Source organism: Mustela erminea, chromosome 19, assembly GCF_009829155.1.
Source record: "Mustela erminea isolate mMusErm1 chromosome 19, mMusErm1.Pri, whole genome shotgun sequence".
NCBI lineage: Eukaryota > Metazoa > Chordata > Mammalia > Carnivora > Mustelidae > Mustela > Mustela erminea.
The window spans coordinates 10,176,553-10,198,081 of NC_045632.1; the positions used below are offsets into that span (position 1 = coordinate 10,176,553).

A 21,529-nucleotide genomic window follows, 5' to 3' on the forward strand; every position below is an offset into this window, starting at 1 on the left:
CTACAGGGAACAAGGGTTTGGGTTTGAGCTTGGGTTTTTGGGTTTTTTTCACCACATCCTCGCCAGCATTGTTATCTCTTGTCTTCTGGATGCAAGTCAATTCTGACAGGAGGTGACATGTCGTTGTGGTTTGCATTGGCATTTCCCTGATGATGAGTGATGTTGAGCACGTTTTCATGTGTCTGTTGGCCATCTGGATGTCTTCTTTGGAAAAATGTCTGCTTACTTCTGGCCATATTTTAATTGGATTGTTTTTGTTGCTGTTGTTGTTGTTACTAAGTTGTCTGAGTTCTTTATGTATTTTGGGTATTAACCCCTTATCTGGTATCCCTGTTTCTGTCCACCTTTGTAAGTTGGTGTTTTTCCGTTGTGATTTGCTGAGTCTGTGCATTTTTCCATGTTTCATGTCTTTGCTCTAGATTTTTGCTTGATGATTACTGTGAGGTTTACATCGAACATCTCCTAGATAACACAGTTCTCTTTCTGCTGATAGTTTATCTTCATTTGCCTGTTCAAAGTCTCATCCTTTTCCTCCTTCCCTTGTAAATTTTTGATACCACAAATGATTTCTTTTTATGCTGTGATTTCATTACTGAATTGGTGACTTTTAAAAAAGATTTTATTTATTTGACAGAGAGAGAGATCACAAGTAGGCAGAGCAGGAGGCAGACAGAGAGGGGGAAGCAGGCTCCTCGCTGGGTGGAGAGTCTGATGTAGGGCTCCATCCCAGGACCCCGAGATCATGACCTGAGCCGAAGACAGAGGCTTAACTCACTGAGCCACCCAGGCGCCCCCGAATTGGTGATTTTTTTTTAAGATTTTATTTATTTATCTGACAGACAGAGATCACAAGTAGGCAGAGAGGCAGGCAGAGAGAGAGGAGGAAGCAGGCTCCCTGCCGAGCCAAGAGCCCCATGTGGGGCTCGATCCCAGAACCCCGGGATCATGACCTGAGCTGAAGGCAGAGGCTTTAACCCACTGAGCCACCCAGGTGCCCCCCGAATTGGTGATTTTTAATGCTCTTTTTTCTTTAACCTTCATGCTGTATTTAAGTGTTTAATATACTATTTTTAAAATGTTACGTTTTTCTAATGCCATCACCTTAATCAGAATTTTGTGTGTTTTTGTCCGTTTCAGTTTGAAGAACTGCCTTCAACATTTCTTGAAAGGCAGGTGTAGTGGGGGCGAGCTCCCTGAACTTTTGTTTGTCTGAGAAAGTCTTTACTCTCGTTTGTATCTGAAGAGTTTACTTGGCTGGCGATTTTTGTCTTTCAGTATTTTGAATATGTCTTTCTACTGTCTCCTGACCTGTAGAATTTCTGTGAGAAATCTGCTTATAGCCTCAGGGAAGTTCCTTTACAGGTCACTGCCTTTTGCCCCTGGCTGCCTTTACCTTTCTTTCTTTATCACCGTCTTTTGACAGCATCATTGTAATGTGTCTTGGAGAAGGTCTTTTCTCTTGAGATAATAAGGTGATCTGTTAGCTTTGAGGATTTACTTATTCATGTCAGAGAGAGAGCCTGAGCACAAGCAGGGGGGAGCTGCAGGCAGAGGGGAAGCAGGCTCTGTGCTGAGTAGGGAGCTGGATTCGGGACTCGATCCCAGCCAGCATCCTGGGATCATGATCTGAGCCAAAGGCTGATGCTTAACCCCAGGTGTCCCTGCTTTGTGGACTTTTATGTCTACTTCCTTCACCAGGTTTGGGGAATTCTTAGCTTTTGTTCCTTTAAATACTGTCTCCTCTCGCCCTCTCTTCTCCTTCTGGTATACCCTTTAATCTTGGTGCTGTTTCCTGTAATGGAGTCTGTTGGTTCTTGTAGGGGTTTTGTTTTATTTTGTTTTTAAGATTTTATTTTTGGGGGGGGGATGCCTGGGTGTCTTAGTTGGTTAAACATTGGCCTTCAGCTCAGGTCATGATCCCAGGGTCCTGGGATCAAGTCCCACATCGGGCTCCCTGCGTAGCCAGGAGTCTGCTTCTCCCTCTGCCTGCTATTCTCCCTGCTTGTATTCTCTCTCTTTCTGTCTCTGGCAAATAAATAAATAAAATCTTAAAAAAATAAAATAAAATCTTTTGCTTGATGATTACTTTATTTTTTTAAGTCATCTCTAAACCCAATGTAGACCTTAAATCCAGAATCCTAAGATCAAGAGCCACACACTGCACCATCTGAGCTGGCCAGGCGCCCCTCCTGTATGGTTTATTTGCTTTAAAAATCTTAGTTCTTGGGGCCCCTGGGTCTCTCCTCCAGGTGATCTGCTCTATTTCCAGTGCTTCCTCATGTAGTGTCCATCTCATTTATTGAGTTTTTCAGCTCTAGAATTTCCATTTGGCTCTTTTTTAGAATTTCAGTCTCTTTGGTAAGATACTCCTTCTGTTCATTAATTTTATTCCTGAATTCATTGTACTGACTTCCTGAGTTTTCTTGTAGCTCACTGAATGTCTTCATCGCAGCTCTTTTGAATTCACTTTTTAAAAAGATTTTATTTTTAAGTAGGCTTTATGCCCAACGTGGGGCTTGAAATCACAACCCCAAGATCGAGAATTGCACACTCCACCCACTGAGCCAGCCATGTGCTCAGTTTTGTTTTGTTTTGTTTTTAAGAGAGCACAGAGAGTGGGGCTGCAGGCGTGGGGAGTAAAGGGCCAGGGGGAGAAGGAGGGAGAATCCTAACCAGGCTCCACGCCCAGCACGGAGCCAGATGCGGGGCTTAGTCTCAAGACCCTGACATTGACATGAGCTGAAAGCAAGAGTTAGTCAGACACTCGACGGCCTGTGCCGCCCAGGTGCCCCACCACAGCTCTTTTGAATTCTTTCTCAGATCTCAGTATTGTCTTTGGATTCGTTGGTTATTGGGAAATTGTCATTTGCTTTTCGTGATGCTATGCTGCCGTGATTTTTCCGTGTTTGGTGAGAAGGCTCTCTGCCCCCACCCTGGAAGGAGGGAGCACCTTCTCTGATTCTCAGGGTTCAACCCGCTGGTCGGTAGCATCCTTTCTTCTGTTTCCCAGAAGGTGGTGCCAGGGCACCCATCTCGGTTTCTCTTGGCAGCACTGCCTCCCAACCGAGACTGGGAGCCTGTGAAGAAGCAGGTTGGGTATTATAGAGGGCACGGATTGCATGGAGCACTGGGTGTGATGAAAAAATAATGAATACTGTTTTTCTGAAAATAAATAAATTAATTTAATTTAAAAAAAAAAGCAGGTTGGGGGGGAGGTGGGGTGGCTGAGAGTCGGGGGGGTGTGCTTAGCACTGCTGTTCTGGGTATGTCCCTGCTGTAGGGGGGTCCTCGAAGTGGGGATCCCGGAGCTCCTTCTGGGCAGGCAGGAGGAGCCTGGAGGAGAGACCTCCTCCGAAATGGGGGTGTTGCTGAGGAGCGGCAGCCAGGCTGCAGACTGTCACCCCGCCCTTCGCTGCCCCCCTCTTCCAGTGCAGCCACCCACCTTCCGTGTGCACAGGGATGGGTCTCTGGCGTCCCAGTGAGCTGTGCAGAGGCGCTTTCGTTCACGTAAGGACGTGGATTTGTGCTCGGAAGGGAGCGAGAAGCGGACTGACTGCTGTCACCAGGATGCTAACATCCCTCTGGTTGTAAAGTCTCGAGCAGGTTCATAGAAGTGGATGTCCTCATGCTGCGGGAGGTGGGATGTCCCTCGCCCAGAAAGCAGGGACGCTGTGCTGGGAACCTTGGCATCTGTGGACAGGGGTCCTGGCGCACAGTAGGGCCTCAGCAAATGCACAGTGGCTGACTGAGAGGATGCCCAGTGGGATCGCCCCTCAGAGATTTTTCCACGGATGTGAAAAGATGCCAGGTCCCCAGAACTCACCATCTTCCTCCACGAAGTGAGCACCACTTCTAACACCACCCCATAGTCACCCACGCCGACCTGAGGGGAGAAGGGCTGGCTTGGAGATGGGGATACCCCTGTCCTCGCAGAGAAATGCGTGTGTCAGCCTTAGCTCTGGCGGGGAAAGGCTTTTGAAGCCATCTTTTCCATTGTCTCTTTTCATTCCCCGATACTCCAAACAGGACAGGGCTCACTGCTTGGTGACCTAAAACCACAGAATCCCAGTGGGTATTCCAAGAAAGGGAGGACTTGCACTCCTCCCCTGTCCCACATGCGGGGCTCCGTCAGCTCAGGCCGCCCTAACGGAGGACCACAGACCGGGTGGCCCGACCAGCACATGTTTACTTCCCACAGTTCTGGAGGCTGGAAGTCCCAGACCAGGGTGCTAACACGGGATTCTTAGTGAGCGCCTTCTTCCCAGTTTATAGATGGCTGCCTTTGCCCTCTATCCTCACATGGTGAAGAGAGATCATCTTTCTTATAAAAAGAGACTCTTATAAGAAGAGACTAATCCCATTCATGAAGACCGCATCCTTATGACCTAATTACCTCTCAAAGGCCCCACCTCCCAGCACCATCACATTGGGGGGTTAAGGTTTCCACCTGCGAACTTTCAGGAACACACACACAGTCCTAGAAGGAGGAGACTTCAACTCAAGTATTCTTACTCTTTGCCTCCCACGCATGCGCACACTTTCTTGCTAAAATAAATAAATAAAAATAAAATCTTTAGAGAGAAAAAGATTAAGATGTAAAGATAGTCTGAAACTATAATAGTTACATAAGAAAATGTAGGAAAAAGGTCTTTGTGACCTAGAGTTAAGCAAAGATTCCTTAGGACACAAAAACTCGAACCACAGAGGACAAAATAATTCATAATTGGTGAGATTAATCAAAAACTTAAAACTTCTCTTTAAGAGAGGTTTAAAAATGAAAAGACAAGCCACAAACTATAAGAAAAAATACGGGTAAAGTAGGTGTTTGTTAACAGACTTGTGGCCCACGTATGTATATATTCTTGCAATTCAGTATTAAGAGGACAAATAATCCAATTAAAAATGGGCAAATATTTAGTCAGATACTTTATCGGGAATTAAAATAAAGGTCGTGTAGTGACAGATGGTGACTGTGCTTACCACGGTGAGCATCAAGGAGTGTATAGAATCGTTGAATCAGTGTGTTGTGTGCCCGAAGCTAGTATAGCATTATATGTTGATTGTATTTTAATAAACATTTTTAGAAAGGTCAGTAGTACATGAGCAGACACTCAGTATCATTCGCTATCGGGAAAATGCGAAAGAAGGACACAGCAAATAGCTAGAGTAATGATCCCAGAAAAAGGTTCGTCTGTGTATGGACATTTGGGGTGGGACCCAAGTAGCATGTCCTGTTGGTGCAACACAGGAGTGCTGGAGTGTTCAGCGTTGCATGAAGTAATCATTTGTGGGATGAATTCTTAGGTGCTGTCCTGTTCTCTGTCCCAGGTGAGGAGTACAGAAGAGGAGACCGTCATCTAGTCCCGGAGTGGCTCTCAGCAGAGGTGAGAATGCGCATTCTACTGGAAACTGTTCACGGTCAGTGGGTCCAACTTCATCAACACCCATCATTCCCCTCAACAGCTGTGGGGTCTGAAGGTGGAGAAGGACAGAGAGAGGTCAGGGGAGGGAGGAAGAAGAAGATATGATTTCTCCTGGCCTCCAAACACAGGTTCTCCACCAGGGGAACTGTATCCCACACACTTCCTCTGAATCTGGGGATGCGCGAGAGGGCATGGGAGTGTCCGTTGGCTTGTCAGCACAGTGAGTGGGGCTTCAGCTGCTTGAACGAGAGACGCAAGAGATGCTGAATGTTCTTGCAATGAACCAGACAGTCCTATGTGGTAGGAAATATCCCACCAGAAATGCCAGTCATGCCACTGTTGAGGAACATAGGAGGTCCCCACAAGGAAAGTTTGGTGTTGACATGCCCCCCCCATCACTAGGACAGCCCATGAGAAAGAGGGGTGCTCAGCTGTTTACTTGGGTCTGCGCAGAGGCTCCTTGTGGAAGCCAGGCTTCAGCCAGGATGTAATAATCAGAAAGGGGGCCGCCAGACCCAGTCGGAGGAGGTTAATCTTGGTGTGATTTCCTGGTGCCATATCTGAGGAAATGGAAAGAGACAAGCGCTCACCCCTGACTGCAGAGCACCCTCCCTCCCTCCTACTCTGACTGTCATGTTCAGAGCCCGCTTGTGCCTGCTGGTCAGTGAGCTGCCATCCAGAGTCATCAGGGAACAGAAACAGAAGCACCAGGACACAGAATGCGTTATATACCATGGCCTCTAGGACAATGCTTTCTTAAAATTCATAATCAATTAAAAATATGTAAAATGTACATTGGCAAGGGCCAAAGAAGAGGTCTGCTCTGCGTGTGCTGCATCATGACGGGGAACAAATAATGCATGGAGGAGAATGGATGGTGAAAGGGGAAATCCTCAAACCCCCAAAGGCAGAGATTGCTACTAGTCACAGGTTGGGTCATGTGGGGGAGAAAGTCACTGTCCTGCCTCCCACTCTGTGCGCAAGGGTCCCTTCCAGTGTGTCTCAGCTCGTGCTGGCTCCCAGGGCCTCTGTTCTCCCAGCGTGGTGCTGAGAACAATGGACTGAAGAGACAGTGCTCTTGTGTGTGTCCTCTCTGATGATGGAGGCCCTGGTCCCTAAGCAAGACGGAGTCCCTGACTACCCAGATCGAGATGACAGAGGTCTTGGCTTCCGGTTTCTGGTTGAGCATGGAAGTCGTCACTCCACGGTAACAGAGTAAAAAGCAGAACAGACTGAGAAGTCTCTAACTCTTGTTAGATCTGAAATGGCAATGAGGTCACAGAGCAGCCCTCTGCGGGGCTCTCAGAAGCCAACCTGGGAGTCCAGAGAATCACAGTTTGCCGAGCAAGATCCCACAAGCCGAAACCTCCGTGGGAACCCGTGCCAGGTAGGGATACTTGGCTTGGACAAGTCTGCAAGTTAGGAACTCTGGGAAGCTGGTCACAGGGACCCGGGCATGGGGTCTGGGAGTTTCACCTCCTGGAGCTCTGTCAGGTTCTTCTGGTGAAGAGCCAAGAAAAATCCCCCTCTGCTTCTGGCGGGGAGAGGGGAAAATCTACTTTGAAATAAAGCAGAGTTCTATTACATGTAATACTACACAGAAAAGAAAGAAATACTGAGCCTAGCCTCCTGGGGTCTGATCAGAGCCTAAGTGACCTGGAAGGAGAGAAACACCCAACCCTAGCCAGCTCTGGCCACCGTGTCCCACCACAGCAGGGGGACTGAGAAGCCCTGTGAGGGTCACAGCCCAGGGGCACAGGTTCCTGCAAGCCAGAGCCATGATCCCAGGACCCTAGAAGGCTCCCAGCCCCTCAGGACCAGGTCACTAAAGGCCAGTTTCCAGCAGTTCCTTTGCCTGGCGCGTTGTGGCTGGCCATCAGGAGCGAAGGACAGGGTGTACCAAAAGCCAAACAAGCGGTTGGAAGAGACACAGCAGCAGCAGAACCAGATGCAGATCCGGCGGAAATGTTGGAAGGATCATCTCAGGAGCTTAAAACCACCCTGATTCACATGCTGGGGCTGCCCCAGGTAAAGCAGACAGCAGGCAGGAACAGATGGGCGGTGTAAGCAAGCAGGTGGAAATCCCGAGAAAGACTCCAAAAGAAGCTCTGGAGACCAGAAACACTGTGACAGAAACAAGAATGCCTCGATGGGCACGGCTGAGGGAGGAAATCGGTGCCTGAGGAGTCGCCAGCAGAAGCCTCCGAACCGGGGAAGCAAGCAGAAACCAGCCTGGAAGAACCCAGAATGGAGGGTCCAAGGGCTGTGGACGATGGTGTGACCCGCACGTCATAGGTACCAACATGAGCAGAGAGGGAGAAACACAAGAGATAAGAGAAATGACAGCTGAATTTTCTCCAAATTAATGTCAGACACAAAACCGCAATCCAAGAAACTGAGAGAACAGCAAGGAGGATAAACATCAGAAATAAAGCCCGAGAAACTACCTCTGTGCATACCCTTTCAAGGTAGAAAGTCAGAGGGAATCCTGAAGGAAGCGAGAGGAGAGGGCTCGGCTGTACAGGAGCGACAGTGAGGCTCGCATCCGACTCCCTGGGAACCACCTGGGAAGACGGTGCTGTGAGATGTCAGCGTGTTGAGAGAAATAAAATGCTGATCTAACAGCCTGGACCCTGAGACATTGTCCTTCAAAGTGAAGCAGTAAAGCCTTCCTCAGACCGACAGAAACTGAGGGAATTTGTTGCTGGTACACCTGCCTCGCACGGAGTGTTACCAGAAGTTCTTCAGCGAAGGGAAGGTGATGTGAATCAGAAACTTGGGTCTGCGTGGAGAAGGGCAAGGTATCAGAGGAGGAATAAGGGAAGGTAAAAGTGAGAAGTTTCATTTTTTCCTGTTCTTCAGTGATCCAGCAAGTAACCTGAACGTCCAGAGCAACATTGTATCCGACTGTGTCTGCTTCTGTCTGCGTCTGTGTTTGCGTAAGGGAAATGACCATGGCAAGGATACAGGGCACAACAGTGAGGGGTTAGGGTTATTTAATTATAAATTCGTCCTCCCTTTACCTCTCACCTACAGTTTTAAGCTGTTGCTGGGCCGTGAGGCCCAGAAAGGAGCCTCGGCTTGATAGTAGACAGTAGCTGCCACCGTCCCTGGCTCGCACAGTCCCGAGGGCGAGGTGAGCCATGTTCCCGATGGTCTTCGGACGTCAGCAGGCTCAGGAGCACCTGGCTTCAGCAGAGCAAACGTGACAGATGCCATCATGAGGTCTGTCTCCTGGCACTGAAGAGTCACGTTCTCTCCTGGTGTCACCATCAGCCTCTCTGAGTCAGGAAGGAAGGTTTAGGTAAACTTCCTGGAAGAGAAAGAGGGTCAGAAGTGACGGGGAGAAGCAGAGGGTCCCCATCATCCCTGGTGTCCTCAAAGGTGTTTCCTCAGGGCGTGTGAGCCAAGAATTCCAGATGCACCTTTGCCCAACTGGAAGCAAAGCCTTGTCGAGGAATCAGGACCTCCCGTTCGCTAATCCCTGATCAAACCAGTGTCCTCAGACTGTTCCTGCCGACCTCGAGCCCCGTCGTGGGAGAGACCACTTACTGTCCTCTCCTCTGAGTCCCTCTTCATCCTCTGATGTGGGAGGGCCGGATGGGTCAGACCAGATCTTTCTGGGATGCTTCCTTCCCACCTGGAACCACGAGAAGGACGTCTGTGGCTGGGGAGCACTGGCGCGGGCCCTCTCTCTGGCAGTATTTGCAGGCGTATTTCCCCGAGTCTGGCTGACTCAGGTTAACGAGGGGGACTTCAGCCATCCTTCCTGAATGGCCCATGGACATCATGGACTCAGAGGGCAGCGGGATTCTCCCTTGCTGAGAGTGAACTCTGCATTCCTGATAGCAGTCCAGCATCACAGGGTCATCCTCGGCAGGTGCCAGAAAGCTGGGCCAGGTGCTGAGGAAGGGCTTGGGGAGCGTCCCTGGAAAAAAGCAGATTCTGGGGCTGGATCTGATGAGTTCGCCGGTTCTCAGCGAGCTCTTTCATGAGATGTCACCTTGCACCTGTCCAAATGGCGCTCACCCAGAAAACAAGATGGCAGGTGTCGGCGAGGATGAGGAGAACAGGGAACCCTGTGCGCTGGCGGTCCTGAGTAGATCTGCCCTAGATCCAGCGGCCCCACTGCTGGGAATACAGCTGAATGAATTGGAAACACATCTGCACCCCTGTGTTCTCTGCAGCATTATTTACAATAGCCAAAACATGACCACTGATGAGCGAATGGGTAAAGAAAATTTGGTGTGGGTAATTGTGTAATGGAATATTACACGTAATATTACACAGAAAAGAAGGAAATATTGCCACTTGTGTCATCGTCGATGGGTCTGGAAGTATTACACTATGATAATCGGATGTGGGAACGTAAATACTGTATTTACTGTATTTATTATGACATCACTTACGTGTGGAGTGTCAAAGAAAGGAAGAAAAGAAGGAAAGAAATCGGAGATACAGAAAACAGATAGATGGTTGCCCGAGTGAAACGGGCGAAGGGGGCCAAAAGGTCCGAATCTCCAGTTACAAAGCTAGTCCTGGGGCTCTAGTGAGCAGCACGGGGACTGTAGTGACCAGCCGTGTAGGGCTTACTTGAAAGCGGCTGAGAGAGTAGAGCTTATGAGTTCTCATAACCAGAAAAAGCAACCAAAAAATTGTTAACTGTGTGGTGTGGATGTAACTACATTTATTGTGGTGGTCATTTCCCAATATATACAAATTTTGGCTCCTGTTGTGCGCCTGAAACTAATATGATGTCATATGACGTTTGTATCTTTTAAAAATGGGGCGCCTGGGTGGCTCAGTGAGTTAAGTTTCTGTCTTCAGCTCAGGTCATGATCCCAGGGTCCTGGGATCAAGTCCTGCATTGGGCTGTCTGCTCAGCAGGGAGCCTGTTCCCCCTCTGCCTCTCCCCCTGTTTCTGTGCTCTCCCTCAAATAAAAAAAAGAGGAAGGAGAATCCTCTGCCCCTTGACAAGAGCCAGAGAAGAAGCCTCAGGGCTGTAAACAACGGTGAGGAGGGTATCCATAAGAAACACTCACCGTCGGTCCCCCTGCTTCCTCGGCCAGCACACAGCCCTGCAAGAGAACTGTCCATGAGCCACGTGCACCCGCCTAGAGCCCATCCCATGGGGCCTCCCGGGGGCTGCCGCTGAGAAGGGACCCTGGAGGTCAGGCCTCTGGGGCTTCTCATTTCCCCACACTGGCCTGTGGCTCCAGCTCTGCTCTCGGCTCCTTCCTCGCTTCTCCCAGAAGGTCTCCTGTGCAGCTCGCTCCTCCCACGGCCCCAGGACCTGTCCTGGTTCCCCAGATGTCCACAAGCCCTTCTTCCATGCACACCCTCTGTCAAAGGACCCTTATTCTTAGCGTTTGCTGCTAGAGTCAATTTCCTTGACTCCCCATCCCCCAGGGAAGAAGGCAGGACCGTGCAGGAGACTGTCGAACCAGCTTAACTCCTGCTGATATGCAGAGCCTCGGTGGGCCTGGAAGCCCCCAGACAGTCTGCTCTGCAATGAAAGTGTCCCCCATAATGAAGGCAGAAGCGAGTGGGTCATAAAATCTTCGAGTTTGTAAAAGTCTGCACCTCATGCCACAGGAGACAGAAGATAATCACTCTGTGTGAGCAGCTGGAGGGCTGGGACCCTGTGTTCTTCCCCTCAGCATGCCCAGTGTCCACACAGGCCCTGGCCCACAGTAGGACCCCCGTGAGCACACACTGACCGGCTGGCGAGGTGCCCGGGTAAGCACAGCTCAGACTTTATGAAGATGGTAGAAGATGCAAAGTCATAGGGCTGTTTCAGTCCTGTCCTAATCCTCAGCAGAAAATGCCAGAACTTTCCAGATAGACGCTGGCTCCATTTTGAATCCGAGTGATGCTGGGTCCTCGACTCAGTCATAATCTTCTTAGAGGTGACATTGTCCGTTCATCTCACTGTGTTCTTGGCACCATCTAGAAGTCTCCACCCAGTAGATGGTCTGTTCATTCAGACAGTGCAAACTTATAACAACTGCCCTTGTTCCTCCCTCCCGGTGCCAGGGTGACACCGTCATCACCCACCTCCATGTGGTGGGAAGGTGCAGCATGTCCTCTCGGGGGAAGGAGCTAGTGAGGACAACCGCAGCCTTTTGTGCTGGAACGTTTCTGAGCCCGTCTTTTCTGTTATGTATTTTCATCCCTTATTTCTCCAAGCAGGACAGAGCTCCCTGTGTAGCGCCCTAAAACAGGTCTCAGGAACAGACCATGTTTCTCCCCTGTCCCACACAACACTGTCCCACACAACAGCTGTGTGTGGGGTATGCTCCAACACTGGCTACACGCGGGGCTCCCCGGGGGGGCTGTGGAAACTCCCAGAGCAGATGGTGACATCAGCAAGATGGTGGGCTGTGGGGGCCCTGACGCTTGGGTCCCCCACAAAAACAAGAACGGTTACAAAACACAGCTAGAGACGACGGAAATAGCTCTGGGGAATCTCCGACTGCGGCGAAGAGGCAGCAGAAGTGCTGAGAGTGCAACAGGCAGGTGTGGTCACATGGAGAAGTGAGGGCAGCCTTCAACCTGCAGCCCTGTGTCCCCCAGTGCAGAGCAGCTGGGCCCCGGGGGGGACATCCCCTTGGAGGGGTTGCACCGCACAGGGGAACCCAGCAAGCCTCACCCCCATGAGCCCCACAGTATTCACCCGAGGCCAGTCCCAGCTGACGGTCCACAGTCCCAGCTGCTGGGGCTCCCTGGGACTGGGGCTGTCCCTGCGGCAGGGACCTGCCCCAGGAGCCTCAGCTGCTGACGTGCCCTGTCCTCCCAGGGCCTGTGCAGCTGCTGCGTCCCCCTCCCCGGCTGGAGGCCCCGAGACCCAGTCCTGTGAGAGACCTGCCATCACCCACACCTCAGACACCCCACAGCTGCCTTCAGGGGAGAGCCCACCTGTGCCAGCCCAGAGAGGCCGGGAGAGGTGTCCCGGCACAGCCCCGCTGGAAGAAACCTGAGGAAGCAAGCAACACCATCAGGGAATGTGGGAACTTTCCAGGGATGGACTCCAAGGAAACGGAGAACTCGAAGTTCCTGGAGAAGGAATGTAAAGTGATGACATCTCAGGGAGCTCCCAGCTCCCAAGAGCACACATGCCGGCAAGTCTGTGAGTTCGGGCAAGCAGGCGTGGGGAAGACACATTCGGCACGAAGCAGGACCCCAGCCGGACAGCCTGGCCTCTGTGAGCCAGAGCCCTGGGGCCTGGGCCCCTGTCCCTCCTGCCCAGTGCCTGCAGACAGGTGGAGCCCCAAGGTGGACCGGTCCCCGTTGCAGTGACCGTGCTGTGGGGGTGGGTGTGCTGCTCTGGCTGTAGCTGTGTGAGGGTGGAGGGCTCACAGTATGGATGGAGCAAAGGGAGCGGACAGGGTGGTGGACACCAGAGTGGCGGCCGAGAGATGTGGAGGATCAGGGCAGAGGACGGATTGAGGACCGAGGGTCCAGTTCGTCTTGGTTAAGGAAGGAGTCTCAGCATCATGAAGCGCGTGCTGAGTGATTCCCACTGGAACTCGGTGCCCTTGACCTGCCGTCTCCCGGCTGAGCACCACGCAGCGTTTGGAAACCTCCAGACCTCTTCAGTTCCTGCCTGCTCAACACCCTCACGCACCCCTGTAGACACTGCTGAGGGGCCCCGGGACCCTCCACTGCATCCCGAGTTGGGTGTCCCTCTGAGGCTTGAGGGCTTCAGCCAGCATGGCTGGAAGAACATGTTGGCTGGACACGCTCTGGATCACCTGGCTTCTTGTCTGACTGGCGTCGCGTGTCAGCTCTGCATGTCACCTACACAGTGATGAGAGGAGATACTCTCAGAACTCTTACCTCACGAGGGGCGGGTGCCTGGGAGCTGGATGACAGGGCACACGTTCTGTCCAGGACAGAGGAGAGCAAAGGGACATGCTTGCTTCACTCACCGATGATGGACAGCTCTCTGTGGGGGATTTCCAGCAGAAATAGCGCCTGAGCCAGGGAGGGGGATGGCAGGATTCCTTCCGCCATGGAAGTAACAGTAATCTTCCTGTGCCTGCACAGCCTCTAGTCACTGCGGTGGGCCTGCAGGCGGTCGTTGTTGCCCTCACTGTGTGGATAAGGAAACCAAGCCCCAGCACCACAGATGTATTTCAGAGTCACTCGACCAGCATGTGCAGGCGTGGAGGCTGCAAGGTGCACACCTGATTCCTCCTCTCCTGGAAACACAGGTGGGCGGCTTCAGTGTGGATCCCGCTCACCTTCCCAAGACGGGGCTCTTCGATCTAGTCTGGAGTATCGGGATCAGAGGAACGTGGTGAAGACAGAGCTAGGCCATGGTGACCACTGCCTGGTGATCACACCCACCCGCCTTGGGGACACCAGGCTTCTTTGGTGCCTACGGACAGACCTGAGAGGCCAGACATCCTGAGAGCCTCCCTACGCTTGTGTGACCCACTCCTGTGTCACCTCCGCAGATGAGCCACTGCCCGTCTGTACACTCCGTCTGAGGACATTTGCACTCTGAAGACCCCATACACGCATTCCTCTTAATGTCCCACTGTGGCCGGCCAGAGACAGCAGGGACTCTGGAGCCAGACAGGCCTGGGTCTGAATGATGACTGTGCCGCTTCTTCTCTGTGCGACCGTGAGCAGTAGCCCTCGGCTCTCAGGCTGCAGGCCCTCGTTATCCCCGCGGGTCTGAGTCCCTTCCCGAGGGTACTTGACATTGCTCAGAGTGGTGTTTCCTGCAGCACAAGAGAAGAGCCATGGGTGCTCTGTGGGATGATTTGAGGGGATGCAGTGACCTCGCATTCTGTGGTATTGATCACGCATCAGAAAGGCACTTCGGTAACTTCCAGTCACGTTAAGGGGTGGGCACCTCCTTGTCTTGCTAATCACCCTTCTGACAAGAGGTGAGCCACCCTGAGCTCCGAAACTTGACCAGCAACTGCAGGCTCCCTACTGAGCAGAGAGTCCGATGCGGGGCTCGATCCCAGGACCCTGAGATCACAACCTGAGCTGAAGGCAGAGGCTTTAACCCACTGAGCCACCCAGGTGCCCCAAGATTTTATTTTTAAGTAATCTCTACACCCAATATAGAACCTGAACTCAACCCTGAGATCAAGAATCACATGCTCTCCTAGAGTGTATTATGCTAAGTGAAGTAAGTCAGAGAAAGACAAATATCAGATGATTTTACTCTGATGTGGAATTTAGGAAACAAAACAAATGAACATGCAGGGACTACGGGAAAAAGGAGAGGGAAGCCATAATAAACCATAATAAACTCAAAGAGAATGAACTGAAGGTTGATGGAGGGAAGTGGGGGATGGGATAGGTGGTGGGTGTTAGAGAGGGCACCTGCTGTGATGAGCCCTGGGTGTTGTATGTAAGTGATGAATCACTAAATTCTACTCCTGAAGCCAATATTACACTGTATGTTAACTAACTAGGGTTCAAATAAAAATTTGGGGAAAAAAAAAGAATCCCATGCTTTACTAACTGAGCTAGCCAGGCACCTCGCCATTCTCTAATTCTAATTTTTTTTCCAATATTTTTATTATGGTAAAGTGCACATAATATTTAGTACCTTGACCATTTTGAAGTGTACAATTTATTGATACTAAGTATGTTCACACTGCTGTGCAATCACCACCACCATCTACTTCCAGAGCTCTCTTCTTGCACAACTGAAACTCTTGTCTCCATTAAACAGGTCCCAATTAAAAAAAAAAAAATTCTTTACTGTTGATTTAGAGAGTTCTTGATTTATTCTAGATAAAAGGCCTTTGTCAAATACAGGATTTGCAAATTTTTTTTCCCAGACTATAGCTTGTCTTCTGATCCCCTTCTGAGTTGTGCAGAGTGGTGACTCAATTTTGATTCAATGTAACTTACTGTGTTTTTCTTTTATGGGTCATGATTTGGGGTCGTGTCTGTTAACTCTTCACCAAGCCCTTGATCCTGATGATTTTCTGTCATGTTTTCTTTCAAACATTTTCTAACATTTTAAATTCAAATCTTTGATACACTTTGATTTCATTTTTATAAGGTATGAAGTTTCAGCAAACCAGGAACATAGAAGAGAACTTCCTCAGATGTATGAAGGGCATCTGTGAAAAACCTAAAGTAATAGCACACTTAATGGTGAACAACTGAATGCTTTCACTGTAAGATCATGTAAAAAGCAAGGATAGTCATCCTCATTTCCTCAACAGCATCCTAGATATTCTAACTAGAGAAAATAGCCCCCCGCCCCAAGTATACAGATTAGAAGTAGAAGGAAAACTGTCTCTAGTCACAAAGAATATGATGGAGTATGTAAAAAACTTTAAGAAATCTATAAAAAGCTATATGAAATAATATATGAGCTTGGCAAGATAGCAGGATGTCTCAGTGACAAAATTTTAAAATTACTATTTATGTGCACATGCAGGGAACCACTGCAGGTAATAATTCTGGAGGCAGTATCATTTATAGCATGTCAATGAGCATGAAAACCTAAGGATGAAATTTAATTGACATATGCCAGACCTGTAGTGTGAAAAAGGCCAAATACTGATAGAGAAATTGGAGAAGTCTAAATAAAGATACAAACTTGTACTGGATCAGATACTCAATATTAAGATGTCCCTTTTCTCCGAGTGATAGAGAGCATAAACACAAGCCCAACCAGGATCCCAGTAGCCTTTGGTAGAAACTGACAAGTTGATTCTAAAACGTACATGGAAATTTAAAAGATCTAGAATTGCCCGAGTAATTTTAAAACCTGATGACCCAACAGCCTCTGTTTTTTTTTTTTTCAGCCTCTGTTTTCAAGACTTTAAAAAAACTACAATAGTTAGAATGGCCAGAATTAGCAAGACAGGAAACAACATGTGTTGGAGGGGATGTGGAGAAAGGGGAACCCTCTTACACTGTTGGTGGGAATGCAAGTTGGTGCAGTCTCTTCGGAGAACAGTGTGGAGATTCCTCAAGAAATTAAAAAGAGAGCTTCCCTATGACCCTGCCATTGCACTACTGGGTATTTACCCGAAAGATACAGATGTAGTGAAAAGAAGGGCCATCGATACCCCAATGTTCATAGCAGCAATGGCCACGGTTGCCAAACTGTGGAAAGAACCAAGATGCCCTTCAACGGACGAATGGATAAGGAAGATGTGGTCCATATACACTATGGAGTATTATGCCTCCATCAGAAAGGATGAATACCCAACTTTTGTAGCAACATGGACGGGACTGGAAGAGATTATGCTGAGTGAAGTAACTCAAGCAGAGAGAGCCAATTATCATATGGTTTCACTTATTTGTGGAGCATAACAAATAGCATGGAGGACATGGGGAGTTAGAGAGGAGAATGGGAGTTGGGGGAAATTGGAAGGGGAGGTGAACCATGAGAGACTATGGACTCTGAAAAACAATCTGAGGGGTTTGAAGTGGCGGTGTGTGTGGATGTGTGTGTGTGTGTGTGTGTGTGGTTGGGGGAACCAGGTGGTGGGTATTAGGGCACGGATTGCATGGAGCACTGGGTGTGGTGCAAAAATAATGAATACTGTTACCCTGAAAATAAATAAAAAATAAATTAAAAAAAAAAATCTGGCGCCTGGGTGGCTTAGTCCCTGAAGCCTCGGCCTTCGACTCAGGTCACAATCCTAGGATCCTGGGATCAAACCCCACATCACGCTCTCAGCTCAGGGAGGAGCCTGCTTCTCCCTGTGCCGCTCCCTGCTGCTCCCTGCTTGTGCCCTCCCTCTCTATCAGATAAATAAAAATCTTTGGAAAAGTAAATCTTTCTTAACATCACATAAAACCTTGCTCTTACCAAGATTTCAAGGCGCTTACTGGGGTCTGAGGCCAAGAAAGGAGCCTTTGGTAGTAGACGCAGCTGTAGTTTCCAGTGTCATTGACTGTCACGTTCCTAAGGGAGAAGTCTTCTTTGTCCTTCAAGTCGCTGGTGCTATCCACGCTTTCTGGTACTTGTTTTCAGGAGAACAAACATTACATCTTCGAGCATACTGTCTGGCCCATGACACTGCACAGTCACGTTTCTTCCCGGGCTCTCATGCCTCCCAAGGGCCTGGAGAGAAGGTTTGCGCAAACTTCCTGTAAGGGAAGGTCACTTCCTGTAAGGAAAGGTTACTTCCGGTGGTGGAAGATTGCTTCCGGTAATGGAAGGTCACTTCCGGTAACAGTGTTAGAGGTATCCCCTTTTCTCTCCTTCCCTTGGCCTTCTGGGAGGGAGCTGTCACATGGGAGAAAAGATGGCTGACCCCTGATTACTCCCACCTGGGCGTGTATTCAAGCAGACTCTGGATTATTCTGTTTTTCTGTCCGGGGCAAGGAGGTTGAGAGCTCCTTATCTCCCAGTCTTCTGTTAGTTCTGCCTCGCTCTGTTCTCTGTGTCAAGGAAGCCTGTGTGTGAGGGCAGGAGTCATCCTAATGCACCCCCTCCTCACCTGTAGCCATCAGTACAGGGGTATGGCTGGAAAGCGTCTGAAAAGGGCCTTTTCCGTGGAATTTTCACAGGTGACTCCCTGGCATCACTGTGACTCAGATTAAAGAGGTAGATTTTAGCTGTAGATCCCCGTAGAACTGGGTAGCTGCATGGGATCCAAGAGCAGCTTTCCTTTCTGAAAACAAATTTTACCTTCCTGGTGAGAGCTGAGCACTCAGGAATCACGTTGCCCTTGGGAGATACCACCCACCAAGGGAAGTCACTGAGAGAAGGCTTGGGAAGCGACCCGGGGAAGTAGTAGAGCACAGGTCAGATTACGCACACACCTTACTTTCCCCTTAAAGGAGAAGGGAAGGATGGGGAATTTTGGATGAAAAAACAAGTAGCATCTAAATAAGAAAAAACACTCACCATCTGTTGTGTCCCTTTGGCCAGGACAAAGCCCTGTAAAGGAATCACCCATGGGATATAAGCTGTTATTGAGGGAGAAGATTCCTGGTCACTTTATGCCAGATGGCCTTGGCTAATGGCAGGAGGTCGCTAGAGTCAGACCCCATCACCAGTCTTCCCCACGGTTACTGCCTCCTCTCTCAGGTACAGCAATTTAAAACATGTAATGCAGGCTGTAGAATAAGTGGCTAGATTAGATGCAGTTTGGGGTAGAGGAGGGTGATACTATCATTGTGGAGTATCTGTGCGGGGAGGATACTTTGGCCTGAGTGCTAAAATTGCCTAGAAATTGACATCATGCCTGTACCTGAATATTATTGTAGTAAGGATATTATGTTAACAAGGAGGAGTAGGGGTTTAGTTATCCATGTGATTCCAAGAACAGAAATTTCCTTTATTTCTCCTGTATGGAGGAACAGTTTGAGATGTTTCGAGGTAAAGTGGGAAGTTATTAGGACTTTTAGGTGCAAACACATGCATACCTCATGCAAATTTAATCTGTAGTCTGAGAAAATGGAAGGTAGTGGACATGTGCTGAGGTATGTGAAGAAATGTTGCAAAGTCAGAAGAACCAGGAGATGGAAAAAGGACAACTACAGAGACAGCAGAGGCGTGTGGAGACCCGAATCCACTTGGAAGCTGCACATGGGAAGCAGCATTGACCTACACCTCTGGACCCCTGGGCCCTGTGCATCAAAGCCCTAGGGGCCTGAACCTTTGTCCCTGCCCAGTCCCTGCAGAATGGGTGGAGCTCCCAGGACAGACCCTTCCCCACTGAGCAGTATATGTGCCCCTTCCGATATTGCTGAAAGTAGGTAGATGGTAGGCCTACATCAGACAACCTCCTGCAAGTGCACAGAGCAAAGTGAGCAGAGTTTGCGATGAAGTAGGATTACCTGTGGGAGCGAGTGTGATTATTTTAGAGTCAAAGAATTTGAAGGTACTTTAAGTTGTTCATAGTTGTTGGGAAAACCAGAGCAAAGGGAGGAATTCGGGGGTGAGAACCCAGCTTAGCCTGTAAATTAAACTTAGTTAAGAAAAATATCATCATGGGGTGCCTGGGTGGCTCAGTGGGTAAAAGCCTCTGCCTTTGGCTTAGGTCATGATCTCAGGATCCTGGGATCAAGCCCCTTATTGGGCTCTCTGCTCAGCGGGGAGCCTGCTTCCCACTCTCTCTCTGCCTACCTCTTTGTGTACTTGTGATCTCTCTCTCTCTCTCTCTCTGTCAAATAAATAAATAAAATCTTTAAAAAAAACTGTTTAAAAAAAGGAAAATATCATCATAAAGTATCATGAAGTAATTTTAAGTGAATTCCTACCAGAATTCAATTCCCTCAATGTGCCATCTCCCAGCTAAGGACCATTCAGGGTTCTGAAACCTCCAGACCTCTTCAGTTCCTGCCTGCTCAACACCTGTCTTCCTGCACTCCTGCACACACTGCTGAGGGGGCACCGGGACCCTCCAAACCTCCCGAGTTGGGTGTCCCTCTGAGACTTGAGGGCTTCAGCCAGCATGGCTGGAAGAACATGTTGGTTGGTCACACTCTTGACCACCTGGCTTCATGTCTGACTGGAATCTCATGTCAGCTCTGCACGTCACCTACACAGTGATGGGAGGAGACACTCTCAGAAGTCTTACCTCACGAGGGGCGGGTGCCTGGGAGCCGGATGACAGGGCACACGTTCTGTCAAGGACAGAGGAGAGCAAAGGGATGTGCTTGCTTCACTCACCGGTGATGGACAGTTCTCTGTGGGGGATTTCCAGCAGAAATAGCGCCTGAGCCAGGGAGGGGGATGGCAGGATTCCTTCCGCCATGGGAGTAACAGTAATCTTCCTGTGCATGCACAGCCTCTAGTCACTGCGGTGGGCCTGCAGATGGTCGTCATTGCCCTCACTGTGTGGATAAGGAAACTAAGCCCCAGCACCACGGATGTATTTCAGAGTGACTCGACCAGCATGTGCAGGCATGGAGGCTCCGAAGACACACACCTGATTCTTCCTCTCCTAGAAACACAAACAGAAGCCTTAAAAAAAGAATACTTTTCATTTTCCCAAGGTGGAGTTCTGAAGTAAAGAGCCCTATAGACTATCCTAGAGTCTAGGGTTCAGAGAAATGTGGTAAGAACTCAGATCTATAGTCATGGTGCCCAAATATGAGCCAAGAACCACACGCTGTCCTTGTCTGAGGAAATGAGGGGTTTTGGCACCTGCAAACAGACATCCTGAGCTGTACCCTGTTCCACACCCAGGAATTATTTTTTTGAAGATTTTATTTATTCATTTGACAGAGATCACAAGTAGGCAGAGAGGCAGACAGAGAGAGAGAGAGGGAAGCAGGCTCCCTGCTGAGCAGAGAGCCCGATGCGGGGTAGATCCCAGGACCCTGAAATCATGACCTGAGCCGAAGGCAGAGGCTTAACCCACTGAGCCACCCAGGCTCCCCACACCCAGGAAATTTTAAAACAACTTTATCGAGATGTAATTCACATGCCATATAGTTTGCCTATTTACTACACAGTTTATGGGCTTTCCTACATTCACAGATATGTGCAAACTTCACATAGTCAAATTTAACACACTTTCATGGCTTCAAAATGACACCCCGTTACTTTTCAACTTCTGCTGTATTTCTTTCCCCCAGCATCTGCAGTCCTAAACAACCACTAACCTACTTTCTCTGTGGGTTTCCCTATTCTGGACTTCCATATGAATAGAATCGTGTAACATGTGGCCTTTTGTGACTGGTCTTTCACCTGCCATGATGAGCTAATCCTCTTTTATGTCTCTAGAATTTCCCCTTGTCAGCATGTGTTCAGTCACTCCAAGGACATTTCTGTTTTGAAGACACCATACTTGTATCCATCTTAATTTCCTGTTATAAGCTGGTGGAAGTAGTCATGACGTTAGAGGCAGGCAGGCTGGGCTTGCGTTTTGGCTGTTCTGCTCATTCTCTGTGTGACCCTGAGCAGGAACCCTCAGCTGTCAGTCTCAGGGTCCTTCTTTAACCCCTGGGCCTAATTCCCATCACACAGGACTGTTTGCAAGGGTCAGAGTGGTATTTCCCTCAGGGTGGCGTATGAACCACAGGGGCCCAAGGAAGTGATTTTAGGCCACATGGTGGCACAGTGCCCTATAGCTTTGGTCACAGCATCGGAAAGTTACTACCCTTTCAGTCAAGCCCTTCTGATCCCATCAAGGGGAGAAGTTCCATTT

The 21,529-nt window shown here is 49.4% G+C and overlaps 1 protein-coding gene and 1 long non-coding RNA gene across 8 annotated transcripts in view; one reads left to right on the plus strand and one right to left on the minus strand.

The window, feature by feature from the left end:
- LOC116579305 overlaps positions 1–21,529 on the plus strand; it is a 64,115-nt gene that overhangs the window by 1,694 nt on the left and 40,892 nt on the right. For all 6 annotated transcript variants that reach the window (XR_004281218.1, XR_004281219.1, XR_004281214.1 and 3 more), the window contains exon 2: positions 5,329–5,384. The gene's annotated coding sequence lies outside the window, so the exon portion shown is untranslated. The remainder of the gene's footprint in view (positions 1–5,328; positions 5,385–21,529) is intronic.
- LOC116579316 lies at positions 2,754–19,923 on the minus strand. 2 transcript variants are annotated; one of them, XR_004281220.1, is made up of 10 exons: positions 19,635–19,923; positions 17,867–18,309; positions 17,233–17,513; positions 13,355–14,155; positions 10,466–13,223; positions 8,976–9,351; positions 5,863–8,736; positions 4,981–5,472; positions 3,443–4,545; positions 2,754–3,077 (listed from the first exon to the last, which is right to left on the minus strand). It is a non-coding gene; the product is annotated as an uncharacterized LOC116579316 (long non-coding RNA). The 2 variants fall into 2 exon arrangements; XR_004281221.1 differs by lacking the exon at positions 19,635–19,923 and having other exon boundaries at positions 17,867–18,040; positions 18,277–19,426.